At 39.7% G+C, this 13,730-nt stretch overlaps 1 pseudogene; it reads left to right on the plus strand.

Moving 5' to 3' along the window:
* The first annotated feature begins 323 nt into the window (after positions 1–323).
* Positions 324–12,354, plus strand: LOC141586906 (transketolase, chloroplastic-like; annotated as a pseudogene).
* Positions 12,355–13,730: the final 1,376 nt, after the last annotated feature.

The raw sequence follows: 13,730 nt of genomic DNA on the forward strand, positions 1-13,730 counted from the left end.
GAGAAAAACACTGAAAATTTTAAGAAGCTGTTGTATCTATATTTGCTCTCGTTCTTTGTCAGCCCGATGACGGAAGCAAAGACGTCATCAAAGTTCATCCCTCTTCTGGACACGTGTCAGCGTATCGAAGAGACGGATTGGGTGACCTTGATGGTTGATAATATCATCAAAACAATTGTTGAGGTGAAATAGAAACCAGCGAACAGGAAAAGGGGGAAGAAAGCAATTAAGCAACCATTACTGACACCACCACTGAGACCAACACCGGCACCACTACCACTACCACTACCACCAAGGAGAAAAAGGGTAAGAAAAAGGATAAAATGGAGAAGAAGGTATATTTGAAGTAAAGCCTAAACTCTATATTTTCTTGTTTACGAGCTACATCAATTTTTGTTTTGACGTGCAGGCATGGTTGTTTTATAGAACAAATAACATCGAAGAATAGATGAAAAAAAGCCCAGATGAAATCCATTTACTTTCTGCCACTTCACGAACGTGAAAAACCATAACGCTGTTTCAGAGACTTTCAGCAATAAAAGTCCTGAAGATGTATGTTTTATTGTCCTAATTATTTTTCAAATAATTGTTGCATATTATTAAAAATAAATAATGATTATTGTGCAGGTGAAAATGTGCACAAAATGTGAGCGTTCTTCTCATTTTGGGTATTTGGATGTATCCAGTTCGTTTAATAGCATAGGGTTAAGAATCTACATAGTATAAAAGATGGGTTCTTTAAAGGATTTCTATTGGCTGTTACAAATTTTCTTTTTTCTTTACTTTTTCTGATGTGGGGACCGCCATGATCTCTACATAATTAATTACCCTCTTCTTTACCATCTTAATTTTATTTACTTAAGATTACATTTACACAAAATCATACATTATACAATTACACATTAATAAATTACAATTACGAAAAATTAATAAAATTTTCAAATAATCGTCCTCCTACTTCTAACCTGAACAAATAAAATGTGAACAATTCATATTTATTAATCATCCGAAATGAGTAGTTAAATTCATTGTGTAAATAAAAAAAAATCAGTATAACTATTATATTCCAACATCACAAATACAGAGTATATTATTTCTTAACATTTTAACAACAAAATATATTGATATGTCATTTTTTTAAATTTTCGTACATAAACAATATAGTAGAGGTAGATAAAAAAATTCGTAGAAAATAGATTACTCCGTAAGAGAGTTTTTTTTTTTTAAAATCGAAAATATATAAACTTTAAAATAAATGAAAGCAAATATAAAAAGAACTAAATATAACATAACCAGTATAATACAAGTAGATTTGAAAAAGTTCCCGTTCGAAATGGAAAAAAAATATACACTTTATAATAAATGAAAGAAATATAAAAAGGAGAAAATATAAGTTTTGTATCATACTTACAAGAAGTTCTTCCGATTATTCACTTTAATGTTAAAAGTCAAATCCTTTAAATTTGAATGAGGTGAACATATGGAAAATTACTTAAAAAAACAGAAATAATTAAAGACAACAATATTTAAATAACTTTTTTAAAAAGGTCTGAAAGACATCATATTCATAATAATTGAAGATAGTGAAAAAAAAAACAAAAAAAGGAAAAACAGTGAATTACTGTAAAAAAAAAAAAATAACAATACTGTATGGAAGAAAAAAAATCAATTCTAAAGAAATCAATAGTCGGAAATACATAAAGATCGATCTTTTTGTATCATACATATAATTTCGATAATTGACTACAAATGTCGTTATTTGAGGTGTGAAGTAAATTTTGAGGGCAGATTTGATGTGAGAGATTTTTCAATCGGAACTTGAAGGGAATAGAAAAAGGCCTCCAAGTGAGAATGAGGGTATAAGATGAAATTGAGAGTGGACGGATTTTCATTTTTATTTAATATTTGAGAGGGGTTGGAGAGATTTTGTAACACCCCCATACTCCAAGTGCCTTACCAGGACCACTCAGGTATAAAAGTGTTACCATCTCGGTTTTCCGAGGCAATGATAATCATAAGACAATAACGAAACAACATTTAAATAGTATAAGTTTAGTGAATACATACAATCCAAAACCAAATGCCCAAAATACGGGTTACATGTTCTCAAAACAACTATCTAAACAACTAAATGAAATGTCTGACAACTACTCAAGCTACAGCGGAAGACTCTATCATCTGAAGGTGACACATCCCAGCTATCCCATGTATCTCGACTCATACCTGCTCAACAACTGCACACCATCCCCGAATGGATCACCACAGTTTTTAAAACAATAAACGGAGTCAGTACTAATCACACAATTTATATAACTCAACAGTATAACAAACAACACAGCTCAATCGTCACACATGTACTCCGAACTCCATCACCAACTCCACAATACTGACTACACACTAAAGTGTGTAGCCCTGCCAGAGTACCCATCGCAACAGGTTATTCCTCGCCGCCAGTGGGGGACCGCAGCCGTTTCCACCTAAGCCCCACTCATCTCCATCGAGCGATAAACCCAAATCCATTAATGTGCACATCCCTTCTGTGGCGGGTTCCACAGAAGGCGAATAATGGGCATGAAGCCACTCCCGCAAGTGACTCCACTCAGCCAGGGACGCACCCCGAAGAACACAGACAGATATAAACAATCACAACTACTAATCAGCAATCAAAACCAACAACCGTCACAATACTCGTATGATAATAATCAACAATCACAAATCACCACCAACACATTATGAGACTAATACCGAGTAGGGAAACCCTACCTGGAATGCAATACAGTCAGACGATCTCATCAGCTGTTATAAAAAAGCCTCATCTACGAATTCTCCTCCTAACACAACATCACATATATCACTAACCACACAAAACTAACACAAATCCCCAATTCCCAAAATTAGGGTTTAACGAGACTTAATTAAATATGACAAATTCGGTACGTAGATCTTACCCTCGACGCAAGGATCACAAAGATGTAAAGAAAGATGAAATCCGACCTTCCCAGCTCCGGGATTTGTCAATAATGCGAAGGATGCGAAGTACGTAGGTTGAAAACTCTTTTCAAAGTAATTAGGTTTGTAAAAGCGTATTATGAAAGTGACGGAAAGGTATATATACGAATTCGCATTATTAACAAAACCCGACAAAACATTACCCGTAAACCGAGCTACTCGATCGAGTAACTGACGTACTCGATCGAGTGCCGCCTACTCGATCGAGTACCAAGGCTACTCGATCGAGTACCAAGGCTACTCGATCGAGTACCAAGGCTACTCGATCGAGTACCCTACAGGTCAGAAACTATTTTAAAATGCAAAACACCCTTATTACTCGACAGAGTAAGGCCCACTCGATAGAGTACCCAGAGGCTCATAAAACCGTAGTATTACATGATGGAGGTGACGGTGGTAGTGAGCAAGGGATATATTAGACTCTCATGCTTTGGAAAAGCACATTTTGAAAAAAATACTACTCGCATATACAACTTACGTGCAATGTCCCCAAGCCCCAACCAGGGTAATATCCTTGTGATAGTGGTTCGAAGTAGTGACTGATAGATTGAATCGATTATTTTAATTACATTAATGATGAAAATCATTATCGTAGATAAAAACTGTTTTTTCTTTAATTATACGTACGTTATATGTTGGTTAGTTACGTTAATGATGAAAAACCGTATTATGTCATCAGAATGAAGATCGCTACTGAAATTATGAAATTATATTACGTTAAATCTTGAATTATGGACTTATTTATAATGTTACGGCATTGCACATTTAATAACACTCATTTATATGATCATGTATCAATAATAACATCTGTTATCACGACCCGTGCATTTTTTGCACGGGTTTAAAACTAGTTCTTCAATATTGTTCGGAGGCTGTTATGCAAACAACTTTTGAGTTGGGCTTGGAGTCGGATAGTAAAGCACTTCTCAATAGTATGAAAACAGAATTATTGGTAAGTTCATTGTCTTTTAAATTTCAGTTGTTGTTGTTAGTAAGTTCATTGTCTTTTTGTTGGGAAATTAGCAATACACCAATTTGAAACTCACAATAATTTAGGAAGACCCAAATTTAAACCCTAGAACAATTGACAAATTCCATCGACTAACTAGTAAGACGGTCTAGATTAAACCACCTAAATTATGTGTAAACCCGTATACAAGAGCGTATACAAAGAACTATACTGACTTCGATTAACTGAACCCGAGATAAGAATCTCGACCACAAAACCACTTTGCAGTTTGCTCCTGCCACTCAACCACACACTTGGTCACTTTCCCAGGACAATCACCGTCTTGTGTCAAACCATGATTGAGAAGACCCAAGAAAAACAAACCCGTTTCTTATGACAAACTATGGCACCAATTGAGCGCACGCTCAATTAAACCTGCAAGTTTTGCTTTTGTGTTTGTGTGTTTGTTTTGGTCTACGCTACCCGCCAAAAAAGGAGAACCTCCTTTTTATCCAACCAGCCAAATTTCCTTGGCTTCCAAAACAAGCCATCCGTGGGAAAAAAACCCAATATAAAACAAGCACCCTTATTTTTATTACATATAAGACCAAGTTCTAATGAGAACTTTTGGGCTGGATACTAAATGGGTCACGACCCAACACTTTTAGATTTCAGTTGTTGTTGTTGTTGTTGTTAATTGTTGCTTTTAACAGAGTGATGAGGCTCAGCGGCTAGATGGTTGGCCTTGGCTCTTACTCGATGTCTTGGCGAAGGGAGATTCAGAATACCTAAGACCAATGGAGCTTGAAATTGCGACAAACGTTGATCTTGAACATGAAAGTTCAGTGGTGCAGTTAGTAGAGCCACACGTACAGGCACGAGGAGAAGAAGAAGTAGAACAACAACAACAACAACAACAACAACAACAACAACAACAACAACAACAACAACAACAACAACAACAACAACAACAACAACAACAACAACAAGTTGAAGAAGAAGAAGAAGAAGAAGAAGAAGAAGAAGAAGAAGAACCCACGTAAACGCACAAGAAGAAGAGCCACACGTTGAGGCAAAAGTAGTAGAAGAAGAAAAAGAAGAGCCACACGTAGAGGCGCGGGTAGAAGAAGAAGAGGCACCACTAGAAGTTTCAAAAGAACAACAAGTAGAGAACGAGAAGAAGAGCCAAAAGAACCACAAGTAAAGCAACGAGAAGAAGAGCCAGTCTGCAAAAAGAAGAATCAAAAGAAGAATCTGAAGACTGCCAAAGATAAGCTGAGTAAGCAAGATCATTTTGACAATCTTATTTTGGAGCGTAAAACACGGGGACAAAAAAGAAAAAATTGCAGTCAATAGTCATTTCCTTGTTGCACCTTTATTCTGTACTATTGGAAATGACAAATTAAACCCTGGGCGTGGAGTATACACACTCATACAAATGATTTACGGGTTTGTGTCTTTATGATGTCATGGATAAGAATTACATCGTAATAGAAACGTTGAGAATATGTGGTGTCACTAACCCTGGGCGCTTGCTGTTGACAGAATTCTTAAGTGGCTTACGTAATGATGTCATGTTGGAATTTTGGCAGCGGAATGCAATGGACACGATATTCTCAACATGGATGACTTTATTTATATGTTGAACGTGTTATATTACATGATATTTGGGGGGAAACGACGTTGGTGAGACCTATAAGCTCATGTGTTAGAGCTCAAGGAATACACACAAAGATGATACAAGCATGGCTATTTATAGCCATTGTTAATGATGTTTTCTCTAGAATTTGCTTGTTTCTTGATTTTCTAAGTTAGAGGAAGCCATTGACGACTTAAGCACCAGACTTTCCAACATGGAAATCAACCATACCACTCAAGGAAAGAGTACCCTAGCACTTGGTGAAGAACTTTGGAAGCTAGACACATGCATGAGAAAATCCAGCTTCTCTATTGTTTGTTAATACCACTCAAAAGAAAGAGTACTTTTTTTTTTTTTTTTTTTTAGGAAAGAAAATAAGGTAGATCCCCTCGAGTAAGACCAACTTATCTCGTCTTTTCGGATGAGGCCTTGAAGAAGAAAGACATGAATGCTCCAAATTGGCCATAAAGGCAACTACTATATTGGCCTCCCGAAAACAATGAGAATACTTCACTTCCGTGAAAGAAGAAAGTTCTACCATAACATCGGCAATTAAAGAAGAAATTTCCCAAGGGAAATAACACAAAGATTATCTCCTTCAATTACTAAAAGATTAAAATCTAAAGTTTTATCTGTGATTATGCTTTCCCTAAAAGTAAGAGCTTCAGCTAAAAGAACACTAACTTGGCCGCAAGATTTAGCCCCTAATAACACTACTTCACCATTATCACGATCTCTGATACTGAAGCCTAGAGCTCCATATTTTTGCCATCCCGTTTTGAACCATCAAAATTGATCTTGATAAAATTATTTGGTGGCTTATGCTAAACAATATTGAGTACTTGAGTTGAGTTACATAAAAGAACTTGAGTTGCATTGTTAGATATCTGAAGAAGTTGAGTTGAGTTCTTAGATTGAAGAACATGAGTCACAAAACATTGAGTACTTGAGTTTGAGTTGAGTTAGATTAAAGAACCTGAGTTGAGCTGTTATATAAAAGAACTTGAGTTGACACATTTTTGTAAAAATTACTTCCCATAGAATATTTTTACAAACTTGAGCTGTTATAAAGGGTAAGTCACATCTTTACAAAAATTACTTACCATAGAAGAACTTAAGTTGAGTTCTTAGATAGAAGTACTTGAGTTATGCTTTGAAACATGAGTAGTTAGACGGAAGAATTTGTTGAGTTTTGAAAACTTAGTTCTGTGCAAAATGATTAAGGCCCTGTTTCTTTCCGGCTGATAAGAGCTGAACTGAACTGAACGAAGTTGAGCTGAGCTGAACTAAATGGAGCTGAGCTGAACTTAACTGAAGTAAAATAATCATATTAATAATAGTAATATTTAATATTATTGTTATTATCAACCATAATAATATTGATATTCATAGTATAATACTAATACTAATATTAATAGTTATAAGAAAAAAATTACAATATTATATATGAATAATCGTTAATTATAATAATGGAAAAATAGTAATTTTTTACTAATAATATTCTTAATAAAAATAATAAATAATAATGTTAATATTAATAATAATATTAGTAAAAATAATTATTTCAAATAAAAACAACCAAGTAAGCGGTGCTCGAATCTGGCTCGAGTCAGAGCGCTCCTCTCAGATGGCACATCGAGCCAATGCTTGCTCTCTTCGGATGGATCTTGCACGCGTAACAAACAGGGCCTCAGAGGGGTTCCCAAGGGGTCCTTCTCTGATGCCTTACGGTACTGGTGGATAGTCGGGACCTTACTTGAAGCTAAGGTCTCGGTGCCCCCTCTTAGTAGCTTGAGTAGTCTTACGTCTAGAGGGAGGAAGTTGTAGCCTTGTTGGTAAGAAGTATCTTACCATTAATTAGTGAATAATGAGGTATTTATAGGATTCTATATAGGATATCCTTCTATATATGTGTACCTCAAATGATGACTTGCCAAGTGTCACGGTCCGGTACTTTTGCCGGATCGTGGCGCGCACCCTTGCCTGTCTCAAGGCAAGATGCAAGCGACAAGGATCTTCGAACTAGTGAAGGATCGCTCACTAGCACGATACTCGGGTCTCGGCAACACTCGACGGGATGCAACGAGAGCGTCAAGCACTAGTGTTTGTCAAGAACTAGGCATTCGTAATCGGTCTCGGGGTGTGAGTCGGGATCCTAGTGTCGATCCCAAAAACACAGCTTATTAGAAAAGTGAAGGCAAAGAGTCGTTCACAACAAAGCAACAACAAGCAATACGAAGGCACAAGGTAGGAAGCAGATTTTCATTCACTAGTACTCCCTAAAGAGGAAAATTTGATATTTACATCCTGGTATCAGAAAACATTGATTTTACAAAACTAGTGTAGAATAGCGATATACCTATTTATGGAAATAAAAGCTATTCTAAAACTATGCTAGACTAAGAAAGTATTTACTACAAATGTACAAGGGAAATGAAATTACATAAGCATAAATAAATCTAAGGGTTCAAGTGTGCGGATCGTCACACTCTCCCTCACCTAATCTGTTGCCGCCCTCGGCAATGCCATAGTCTTGAATGCTGCTCCAGTGAGACGTCGTGCTTGAGCTCTGGTTGTCCATGTTGTGTTGGGATTTGGCTTTCTCTGCACTCCGGCTTGTGGACGAGCTTCTTACCACACAATGATCGGCGTCATCGTCCCTTCAAGGATAGGCTGAAGCTCCTTGACATAGAAGTTGCCGAACATCATGTTCTCCAAGTCCACTCCTCGCTCCTTGCCTTCCAGGAAATTACACTTTGCCGTTGTCCGAGTAAACATCTCTCGGGGTCTCTCCAAACACTTGCTCCCATGGACCTTCCCCTTGTCTATCTTCACTGCGGTACCTGCATTAAAGGACATGACAGATCTCCAGGACACCGAATCAGCATTTCGGCACGGCCCCCTGATGGTACGAGGCCTTATCTATTGGGTTGACTGACCCGCAAACCAGGACGTCGATCCAGCATATCGACGCGGCCCCTTGATGGTACGAGGCCTACTTCTTTGGGCATCTCGGCCCTCATTATCTACTCCTCGGTGAGGCGGTAGACTCTTCTTTCGTCCCCCAGGCCACTTAGCAGCGTAGTTAGCCTGGGTCTTGTTCGCCCTCGGCTCCACCAAACCTTTAGGCATTCTCCAAGGTCGCATCCCTTGTTTCGGCGTTGGTATCACCCTCATAGCCTAAATTCGATGCTGCCCCTTGTCTTCGTCGCCGTCTACCATCTCCACTACGATAGACCCTATTAGTAGCATCGATCCGTCACTCGGTTTCAATACTACCAATGCTCTCTGAAAGAACTGCATCCCGAGTACTAACTTGAAGTCATCCAGCGGAACGGTGGTGAAGTCGAGCTCCCATGCCCACTCATCCACCTAGACCGCGACCTTCTTAGCCACTCCTTGGACACGTCTCAATTTCCCATTGACCGACTTCAGGCAGCTGTTAGCATCCCGCAGAACTAGCCCCAACCGATCAGCTTCCTCTTTCGTGACAAAGTTGTGGGAGGCGCCCGAGTCGATCAAGGCTCGTGCTTGCTTCCCATTCACCCTCAAGTCCACGTACATGAGCCCGTTGGATTTCTTGGCGTAGGAATTTTCGTACTTCTCTATCGCGCTAATCCTTTGAAGTGAGCCCATCCGTGGTTGGTTTACCCCATCACTCGAGTCTTCGTTATACTCTTGGTGATAGTCGGCCAACGCCCCATCAAGACGTTCTTGAGCCCTCTTCGGCATCTTCTTGAACATGGCATTGAACTCAGCTTTGTTCGGACAATCAGTCATCTTGTGAGGACCTTTGCACACAAAACATGCGAACTGTTTTTTCGTTGTGGAAGCAGTTGAGTTTCCCGCCTTCGAAGACGAGCTTGAGGGCGAGTTTGTAGTGCTCGCCGATTGGGCTTGACTTCCTTGCGAGCGGAACCGACTGTTCCCAACTAAAATGGCGCTATTTTGTGGCCTTTGTCCATTGTACCCACTCTGTGACACACCAGTATTCCCCGTTGGTGCCACAACTCTTGGTGCCTCTCGCTCCCCGTGAAAGTCGAGCAGGCGCTCTGCAGCCGATATGGCCGAAGACAGAGTTTTGGGATTCTGCCTCATGACCTCCTGTTGTCCCCACCTCTTCAACCCGTCAATGAACTCGAATGTCCTGTCCATCTCGGACATTCCGGTAATCTCGAGCATGCACGCTGAGAATTCCCTCACATATTCTCGGATTGATTTGGTGTGCTTGATTTCCTTCAACTTCTTCCGAGAAACAAACTCCGTGTTCTCGGGGTAGAAGTGATCCTTCAAGATCCTCTTGAAGTCGGCCCACGATGTCACCGTAATCGTGCCCGCATCGATTTCCTTGTACCTAGCCCTCCACCACATCTTGGCATCCTCGACTAGATACATGCTAGCCGTGACAATTTCCGCGTCTTCGTCGAGCCCACTTACTCGAAAGTATTGCTCCATATCGAAGATAAAGTTATCTACCGCTTTCAAATCCCTCGCCCCATCGTAAGGACGAGGTGGAGGGGCCTTCACCTTATGGCCCCCCAAAGATTTCCCGTCATTGCCCACCGCTTTCACGAGAGTGGCGCAAGTGTTCTCTAACATCTCGACCTTTCGGTGCAGATGATTGATCTCTTCCTCCCGATCATCGGGGATCGCACCACTGATCGCTTGGATGCGGGTGTTCATCTCGTCCACCTTCGTCTCGAGTTCACAAACCGTCTTTTGCAACTCCTCGAGGCTCGCGGCCATCCGCATCACGACTCCCTCGAGTTTGGGAAGCTTGGTCGCTAATAACATTAGTTGAAACCTAAAAATGTTCATTTGCGCATATAGAATACACCCTAATGCGGTAGAAAATTTGTTGACATCATTCTGTTTGATTTCTACACGAAAATCTATTTTTCCATAAATGGCTTTTGGGTGAGCGTATGGATGTATTCAAATATGCGTTTGAAACTCGTCGACTTACTGATAAAGAGAAATATGTCAAGATCCCGTCGCCTGGTTTGGTAAAAAAAAATCTCTTTATTTTGCTGTTTTTGTTTTGTTTTTATTTTGCTCTAATATACTCATTTGGCAATAGAGTTCCTGTTTAAATAAACTCTTCATCTACCCTAAAAGAAATGTTGATATATCAAGTTAATATAAGCTAATTCTAATTTATAAAGCATGCAATAAAAATATTTAAGAGTTGGCACATGAGCCTTTCCACGTGCCTGAGGAAGTGAAGAAGTAAGTTCCTCTGCGAAAATATCTTTCATTTTTTTGTTAAGTACTCCTATAAGGAAAATTCAGCGTAGAAGTTAATTGATTTCCTTTCAGGCATTGGAGCCGCCACATCCCTGAAGGAGCAGCTCTTGAAGCTAAATGGAACAAAAGGTTTGCTGCGTATGAAAAGAAGTACACTGATGACGCTTCAGAGCTTAAGTCTATCATCACTGGTGAATTACATCTGGTTGGGAGAAAGCACTTCCGGTGAGTGAAACTGCGTAATACTTCTAACTCGGGTTGTTTTCCATAAGCCATATAATGGTTAATGTTAAATGGCACCAAATATTTTACCTTTTGATGTTATAGTGATCATCATAGATTTTGCGTTTTGTGCAGACATATACCCCTGAGAGCCCTGCCGATGCCACCAGGAATTTGTCTCAAACATGTCTGAATGCACTTGCACAAGTTCTTCCAGGTTTTCTCGGTGGAAGTGCTGACCTTGCTTCCTCTAACATGACACTGCTGAAAATGTTCGGGAATTTCCAAAAAGATACACCTGAGGAGAGGAACTTGCGATTTGGTGTTCGGGAGCATGGAATGGCGTCCATCTGCAATGGAATCGCTATGCACAGCCCTGGATTCATCCCTTACTGTGCAACTTTCTTTGTCTTCACAGACTACATGAGGGCTTCCATAAGGATGGCCGCCTTGTCAGAGGCTGGAGTTATCTTTGTCATGACCCACGACTCAATCGGGCTAGGAGAAGACGGGCCAACTCATCAGCCCATCGAGCATTTGGCTAGTTTAAGGGCAATGCCAAATGTTTTCATGCTTCGTCCTGCAGATGGTACAGAGACAGCTGGTGCTTACAAGGTTGCAGTTCAGCATCGGAATACACCTTCAGTCCTGGCTCTATCTCGTCAAAAGCTTCCACTGCACAACTTCCCGGAACATCCATCGAGGGGGTTGAAAAGGGAGGATACGCAATATCAGACAATTCAACTGACAACAAACCTGATATTATTCTGATTGGAACAGGCTCGGAATTAGAGATTCCGCCAAAGCGGTGATGATCTTAGACTGGAAGGAAAGACTGTAAGAGTTGTCTCTTTGGTTTCATGGGAGCTCTTTGAAGCTCAATCCGACTCATATAAAGAGAGTGTTTTGCCAGCAGATGTGACAGCTCGAGTTAGCATTGAAGCCGGGTCAACATTTGGATGGTTAAAGTATGTAGGTGGGAAAGGCAAGGCCATCGGGATTGACCGATTTGGTGCCAGTGCCCCAGCCGGAAAGATATACAAGGAGTTTGGGATCACAAAAGAGGCCGTTATTGCAGCCGCTAAATCAATGTGTTAAACGTATGGTCATCCTAATGGTTTCCGAGTTTTGGTGAGCTAGTTACTACACATCATTCTAGGCAATTAGTGGTTTTTTCTTTTTCATTGTCATAATAAGAGGAGACTGTTGATTCTTTATTTCCGAAAATAGCTGAGAGTCATGGAGATGAAGTTTGAGGCTATGTGAGGTCGAAATGGAGATTAGAGAAGTCTGGTTGCTGTTTATCATTTGTAAAAGCACGAAAACTCAGATGAGACCGCTGTATTTCTCTCGTACAACGGTCCTGAAGAGCTTTTTAACATTTGTACTTGTTTTTTTGCTTACACATTGAGAGATTTGCCTTCATCTTTATGTTGAGTTGTATTGACCAGATACAATAGACCGCTTCACAACCAGGTACATGTACAATATCCGTATCAAAATCGAACCAAATTCGAACCTGTTTTTAAGCACCTACTTTGTAATATAGCCTAATCACATGTCCAACATAACCGAAATAAGCATCTAAAAGGTCTAAATAATTGTCACACTTATTAGACAACCAGGTACAATAGACCGCTTCACAACCAGGTACAGGTACAATATCCGTATCAAAATCGAACCAAATTCGATCCTGTTTTTAAACACCTACTTTGTAATATAGCCTAATCACATGTCCAACGTAACCGAAATAAGCATCTAAAAGGTCTAAATAATTGTCACACTTATTAGACATTAAACCCTCTACTAATTTAACTTAAAGCCTCTTAATTGATGAGATTATGCCATTAATTGAGTTGGATAAGAGCATCTCCAATGGTTTATACATAGGGACTTGCTTGCAATATTTGCAAAATTATAAGCATGTAGCTTGCCATTGGAGTAGGAAATATAAGAGTGGCTTTCAAGCATTGTAGCTTTGTCAAGCTACATGGCTTGGTTTAAAAAAAATAAAAAATAAATTATCTCATTGGATGAAAATTATGAATGTGGACCCATACAAGCTATGATAGGTTGTAGTTTACCATTGAGGCGGTATGTAGCCGGAAAGCAGCGTAGCTTGAAAAGTTGATGTGGCAAATCAAACTACACCCTATTATATTTGTCCACTGGAGTTGCTCTAATACCCAATTATCACAAATTATCAAAAACTCCCCCTCTCTCTCCTCTAAATCTTACCAAAATCTCCTCTAAATCTTCTCAACAATGGATCTAAACAAAAAATGGAAGGAACAGTTGGGTTATACCCAATTATCGCAAATTCCTCCAAATGCACTTGCCCCATTCTTATTTTTTTTTCCATAGGCTCATACCAAACGATTCACCGTGAGATATGCAAAGATTTATCCTCAATTGCCGGATGGGATTGATTCCATCAAAGATGCAATTGAGGATGTTGGTGGGGTGATCCTTTGCCTGATGCCGTTACTGCGTGACAACCGTGGTAGGAGCATTCGCACCCTGAAGGATGGTAAGAGACAGTTGCAGCCAACAATCACCTATGAGGAAAAGGAAGGAAAACTGGTGGCAGTGACGAGGATATATGGGCATGCAATTTTTGCATATGGATGGGGGAGAAAGAAGAAGAAGACATTCTTTCGTTAC

Source organism: Silene latifolia, chromosome 6 (genome assembly GCF_048544455.1).
Source record: "Silene latifolia isolate original U9 population chromosome 6, ASM4854445v1, whole genome shotgun sequence".
Classification (NCBI taxonomy): Eukaryota; Viridiplantae; Streptophyta; class Magnoliopsida; order Caryophyllales; family Caryophyllaceae; genus Silene; species Silene latifolia.